Here is a 7,407-nt window from a genome sequence, read left to right as displayed (position 1 = left end):
TTGCTTTAGGTTAGTTTTTTCTGTGTGTGAGATTACCACTGTTATTTCTGTTGGGGGAGCAAAATTATCCAAAACATATCTTCTTGATTTATTGGGCTTTCTCCACATGGTGAGAAAGGCTTTGTATTGTTTTAATAGGTTTGGAATTTCAGCAGGAGACCTACAAATATCAAGGAGATGCCTGCGGCTACAAAACATATGACACCTTAATCTAATCACAGACCAGGCAAATATTGTCCGGTGTATTGGTTCCGCACACACTCAATTGTGTGTGTGTCTTAGGTGAGGAGTGCATGTGGTGATTAACTGACAGCACCAGTAATATATCTGTTAACACCTTCCTCCTCTCCTTTAATCCTGCTTGTCTGCACTCTCTCTGCAAATGTGTGTGTGTGTTTGTGTGTGTGGTAACCGTTTTCCATACAGCTGCTTTGCCTCCATCGGCACAGACGCACAAACATGGGTGTTTGTGTGTCTGTGGCGATAGAAGCAAAGCACCGGTTGATCGTAGATCATGTTTGCTCTTTGTTCTTTGCATGTGGGTCACATGACAAAGGAGCTACATGGGGAAAACACATGTCGCCACGGCGATAACCTTAGATGTAAATGAATGTATATAGGGGTGGTAATGGACGGATTAAAGGAACAAAAACTACAGACGGGAAGGGAGAAGTAGTTGTCACGACCCATCTCCCAACACTTCACCCAACAGAAGTAATGCAACACACTGAAAATATGTCCCCCTCAACTACCTTAACTGTAGTTTATGTATTATAAATTAGTTTTTTATTATTTATCAACATTTGTGTGGATATTGACATACTTTCTGATCATGTTTACATAAAGTATTATTTGTAGAATGATTTACATTTTCTGGTCTTTCTTTTATTTTTCTTGTTGCCTCTGCTCTGGAGCAAGACACTTTGTGTGTGTGTAGTGTATTTTTTCACTACACACACCTTATAGAATATAAAAAGCTTATAACTTATTTGATAAAAATGTAATAAATAATAAACAGATGTGCATTACAAAAAGACGAAGTAGAATAGATGCACCAATGTCCTATTTGTGACATTGTACTTTGTGTGCGACCCTGATTCCTAAGTCGTAACTTCCAGGGAAGCTTTGATTCATAATTAGGTGAGCGCTGCATGCAGCGCTCAATAGGGATGGGTCGGTCGCGAACGATTCGTTCACAACGAACAAATCCCGAATGTGAACGACGAGAGCTGATTCCCAAAACAAGAGAACTGATTCTTTGATTCTTTTTTTTAACATAAAACAAAAATATGGTCACGTAAATAAAATATACAAACGAACAGAGCTCCATCTCCCCGCGACCTTATATTGATTGAGTCTAAAACGTTCTCAAAGATTCAGCCAATGAGAGTACTACAGCAGGTAGCAATTGCGTTGCCATGGCACATGGGTAAACAAATGACAAGGCACCGCCACACAAGTTAACTAACAATCGCTGTAGGCTTCAATATCATGTAAGCACACGTTTTCTATGGAAGTAAATCTGTGCCATCGGATTTTGAAAATAAAAAGCCATTGAATTGTAAGCACTGAATATTTATGCATTGAAATAACGTATCTGGATTTTTTGCCTATGAATTTAACTCTTAAAATTTTCAATAAATCCTATACAGCTTTATTTTTCAATGTTAAAAATTCTAAATCAAATATTCAACGTTAAAAATTCAACTTGAATATTTTCAACGTCCCCAAATTCAACATGCCATATTCAGCTGCAAAATTTAATGTCGGAAGATTCAGTGTTAACATCCGGGGGACCCAAGGAAGAGCAATCGATCCTAGGTGCTAGATCGCGGTCAAGCAAGGAGAGCGGGAATAAGAGCGTCACTCGATTCTTCTTTTTGATGCAAACATTAATTCTAAACAGCATTTTACACACTAGCCTATAATAGGAAATGCTCAAAGGTAAATCAATGTCATTAAACACTGACAGTAGCTTTTTATGGGGAGAGAAGCAACAGTGGTGGACCTTACTAAACGCCCTATCCATTGTATCGGTCTGTAAAATGCTAATCAAATCAAATCAAATCAAATGTATTTATTAAGCACATTTAATAACAAGGTGGGGGGGGATCTTATGTTTTATTTATGTTTTTGTTATAATGCACACCGTTTTTGTTTTTTCTTACTACAGTATGAAGTAAACAATGAATTAATGCCTGTATGTGAAGTGGGTGTGCTATTGCAGTGACTTGGCTGGATTAACATGCAACGTAAGAGTAATTGTATTGGGTCAAGGAGCCCAATTTATTAGGGAACCAATTTGGGGCAATCCGCCGAGGTCACTTTGCCTACGTTTGGTCTGATGCTGGGGCGATCTGTGATGTGATGCTGAAGCCCGCTGCCCACTGTGGAACGAGAGCGCAGAGCCGACAGTATTGCGCAACTGAAGCGGCAGCAGCCTGTAGTTCCAGTGGAAGCACGGCGTGCCTCGGGAAGAAGCGCCCGACAGCAACCTGCTTTTAATTTGTCATCCTCATATCTGTATCATGTCACTCGGTGCGGAATAGTGTTGGCTCTGTGCGCTCGTTGCGCTCTCGTTATGCCTCCACAGAGGCATATCAACCGTTTTGCTCCAGCCACTTAACGTGCATCCGGTGTCACAAAAAGAATACCTCCAATCCGAGTGATCGATGACGATAAAAACGTTAAGTTTTAAGCTTGGGCATGTTTCCGCACGTGAACGACTTCATGCCTGTCTACACTTCAAACTCGTGCATGTTGCAGAAAATGTGCAACAGCGCCCCCTAGGGTCACACCCTTCGGTGGCTTCTCTCCCCATAAAAAGCTACAGTCAGTGTTTAATGACATTGATTTACCTTTGAGCATTTCCTATTATAGGCTACTGTGTAAAATGCTGTTTAGAATTAACGTTTGTATCAAGAAAGAAAGAACCAGCGAGAGACGCTCTTATTCCCGCTCTCCTTGCTTGACCGCGATCTACCATCTAGGGTTGATTGCTCTTCCTTGGGTCCCCCGGATGTTAACACTGAATTTTCAGTCATTGAATTTTGCAGCTGAATTTGGCATGTTGAATTTGGGGACGTTGAATTTTTTAACGCTGAATATTTGATTTTAAATTTTTTAACATTGAAAAATAAAGCTGAATATCAGTTATTGAGTTATATCAGATACATTATTTCAATGCATAAATATTCAGTGCTTAGAATTCAATGGCTTTTTATTTTCAAAATCCGATGGTACAGATTTACTTCCAAAGTTTTCTTTTTATTTTGTTCTACAACACAATTGCATGCTTTAATAAAGTATTGTTTTACCTACCATGGAAATGGTCGGTGGTCGTCGTATAGGCTAATGTTACAGAAATTCGCTGTTTTTGTTTTCCGAGTGCACCGTGACTGAAAACTTTTTTTTGTTTCCGTTTTATTCCCTCTCGTTTCCACCACACGGTGCGGTTCGATTCGGTGCGGCTTGGCGCAGCTCAATTACGGCTGGCGTTTCAACCGCCGACAGTACCCTTATGGTATGGCAGGCTATGAAAAAGCCTTAATTGGCGGGCGTACCCAATACTTATAAGCAAGGGGGGGGGGGGGCTGGGCCAGACACCTGACTTAATGAACGAGTCAAACGAATAAATCAATCGAACGAATCGTGGGAACGGAACTGAAAGAACTGATTCCCGGAAAATAATTGTTACGCCCATCCCTAGCGCCCAACTATTAATATATATAACTATAAGTTTTCTTTCTTTCTTTCCTCTTTATTATTCTCTACAAACTTTGGGACCTATCTCCTTCCTCAAATTTTCACCTAGAGACTCCATTCAAATTTAAAATATTCATAATAGCTGGGAATCGCGCGCTTCTTTTCAGATGTTTAAAATATTTTAGGCCTCGTCCACACTAACCTGGGTAAATCTACAAACGCAAAAATATTTATATGTTTAGCCCTTCCGTCCACACTAAAACGGAGAATTCCGACACTGAAAACGATGCTTTTCGAAAACGATCGCTGAGGTGGATGAATGTGAAAACGCTGAGTTCGCATTGTAGTGTGGACAGGGTAGACGGAGGCTTTCCGAAACGATGACGTTCGGTTGCCATGACGCTGCTACAAGCTTGCGCTCGCGACCGAGACGCTCATCAAAAAAATGGCAGGTGAAATGCAAATGATGATCTCTCTGTACAATGTTCTAATTTATCTCCAGATACAAGTCGACATATTGGCTCAAACATATTCGTTTCTCCAACGCCGGAGGCGAGCGCTGTACTTGATGTTCTTTAGTGATGGTAAAAAAAAACCCGAAAGACGGCAGTTCAAACCGTACTTGAAGCGGCGTTTCTGGACAAGACCGGGTCGAAAATGATTAACCAGCTGATCAACTGTAAATGTCAGCTGATCGCGCACCTGTAATCTAAACAGGGAGGCGTGGCGGAGTTGCGTAACAATGACAACAAATAATTTCAGTGTGGAACGTGGATGCAAAACATTCCGAAAACTATAGTGTGGACGGAGATCGTTTTCATTGCGGATGTGCGTTTTTACATTTACCCGGGTTAGTGTGGACGGGGCCTTATACTTTAAGATATTCTACTTTTAAAATACTATCTATTATTTTAGTATTTCAACTGTTTAAGACGTAACAAAATTAATTTTCAACCGTTTATCTTCGTTCAAACCATTTAACAAATCTACACACTTGTATCTTCAATACGGAATTTCGATATCATTTAAACTTTCTTCAGAATCACAGTTTCAGTTTTTTTTTTTTTTCAAGAGGCTTCGTTTTCAGCTGTTTTTATTGAAGACGTCTGCCCATTCTGACACACCTACTTCTTAAGACATAGTAACCAGAGGTGAGTTGTACTAGGCAAATCAGGCATTTGCCTGGAGCCCCGGGCCCCATAGAAGGCTTTTGGGGGCCCCCAAAATGCCCTCTCTATATTTTTACCTCGTATTTATTGTTTTTATAAAAATCTATTCACAATAGTAGCATCGGGATGTCTAATTACTCATGTTTTGACGTGTACACCCCCCTTCAGTCTGCACTACATGGACTATTCCATGTTACGCGCATCACGCTCATCCCGCGTTTGCGGAAATGATGTAAAATTCAAAGCAGTAAATAGCGGTAAGAGAGAGAGAAGAGATAAATTGAGTGAGAAATGAAGCGAACGTACCAAAGCGTACCAGAGAGAGGAGACAAAAGCTCACAGATGAGGACAAACAGAGAGAGGAGACAAAAGCTCATTGATGAGGACAAACAGACAGAGAGAGAGAAAAACAAACTAAGAGACAGGAGAGGCAAAGAAACAGTGAGACGGAAGAGGTAAATGATGACATCTTAGGTTAACAGTGTAATATGTGTCCCCATAATTGATCTTATTGTTATGAATGCTTTTTAATTTTTGCAGGTGACACAAAATAGACCATAATGCCCTGTCCAACTCCCCGCTGTGACCTACTGGATACCTAAGGTAAAGGATGACATCTTAGGTTAACAGTCAGTGTAATATGTGTCACCATAACTAATCTTTTTGTTCTGTATGCTATTCTCACTTTGCAGGTGACACAAATAGACCACAATGCCTTATCCAACCCCCTGCTGTGACCTCCTGGAAACCTTAGGTAAATAAATAATTAACAGTTGCATGAAAGAAGGATAGTGACTTTTGCTCATCCCTTGTATGGAGTATCTCATTATGCCATATTAGGTACATTAGACCGGTAGATGCAGGGGCCCCAAAATTACTGTTCGCCTGGAGCCCCCAAAGGCCTAAGTTTGCCACTGATCGTAACTCAATCATTTTTCAACCGTTTACCTTCGTTCAAAACATTTAACCAATCTACACACTTGTATCTTCAATAATATCTAAACGGAATTTCGATATAATTTAAACTTTATTCAGAATCACAGTTTTAGTTGCATACCGGCTTCGTTTTCAGTTGGTCTCATTGATCTCATTGACGTTGATGCTGGAGCGTGAGGACGTTCAGCAGTGTTGCCAGATTGGGCAGTTTTTCCCGCCAGATGGGTCTACTTTTGGAGGACGTTCAGGCAGTGGTGCCAGATTGGGCTGTTTTTCACGTTCTATTAGGCTACTTTTAATCACGCACCGGCTCGCTATTCTTTTAAAGACACGCACACACACAAACACACGCACACCAGGGCAATACATTTGACCTTTCAGATTCTTCAGTTCAATTCATTTTACATTTCTGCATTTTTAGCAATGCTTTGCGCTTTTCATTCAGCTGTCACTTTATTTGTTTCCAACCATTTACATTTTCTTAAATGGTGTGCGTGTTTACATAGTTTACTCCATTTAGACTTTTGAACTTTTGTTCAAATCCCTTCACTTGATTTAAGCCATTTAACGTTTCTTTATTTCTTAATCTATGTGGCTTTATTAAAAAATATTTTCAACCTCACTTTGCTCTACAGCCCTCACCGCATTTTCTGCAGGAAATTTATTTTCTAGTTGATCATATGATGCAATCAGGTGTGAGATGAGGAGACCCCAGCCCTCACAGGATGTTAAGCCTCAACCAGCCTTTATCAACAGGGCAGTGAATCAACAGCAGGCCCGTGCAGACACCCATAAGATGTTCTGGAGCTGTTTACTGTTACCTTGGTCATGGTTATGGCCTCCACAAATAAGCTCTATCTTTAATGATCTCTGGCAGGATCACATTTCTCTTGTTTACCGGCCGCAGATCCAGGAACACTTGTGATCAGGTATGGGAGAAGTTAACCAGCACCATGTGTTTTGATTAAGGGGAACCTGATAAAAGGAGATATATGCGTATGATTGAACAGACAGTCACACACACACGCACACACACACACACACACACACCGGCATTTATCAAGGGCATAAAACCGTGTCCGTCTCCCGCTGTCTGTATTTTATTTCTCTCCTTGTCAACTCTCATACTCATCACGTTACCTCCAGTGGAGCGACCTTTCAACCCCTGCGCCATGGCAACGCCCTGCAGCCTTGCTCCCGAGACCTGCGGGATCCTGGGAAGGTGAAGGCACGAGAGATGTGATTGGCTGATGAAAGAGGGGTGGAATCTCAGGGCACGAGCCGAGGAATCCCCGACGGATTAGATGACAGCAGGGAAACTCACACACACACACACAGACCTACGTGCATGCACATAGACACACACACCCAAATACACCAGCATGAATGCACATAGAAACCCAAACACATTCACAGGATTCCAACACAAGTGCAAAAAACACACCACAACCTCCCCAACAATGCAGTTTATTAATATTAACGCACAGTCAGAAATAAACACAACGCTGTGTGATCTTTTGTTTTTGCCACACTGTTCCCACTAATATTGGGAATATCTCTTGGGAATATCGAGTCTATGACCTCAGGCCCAGAGACA

This window comes from Pollachius pollachius (genome assembly GCF_949987615.1).
Source record: "Pollachius pollachius genome assembly, chromosome: 8".
Lineage (NCBI taxonomy): Eukaryota > Metazoa > Chordata > Actinopteri > Gadiformes > Gadidae > Pollachius > Pollachius pollachius.
This window is presented reverse-complemented; position numbering follows the sequence as displayed.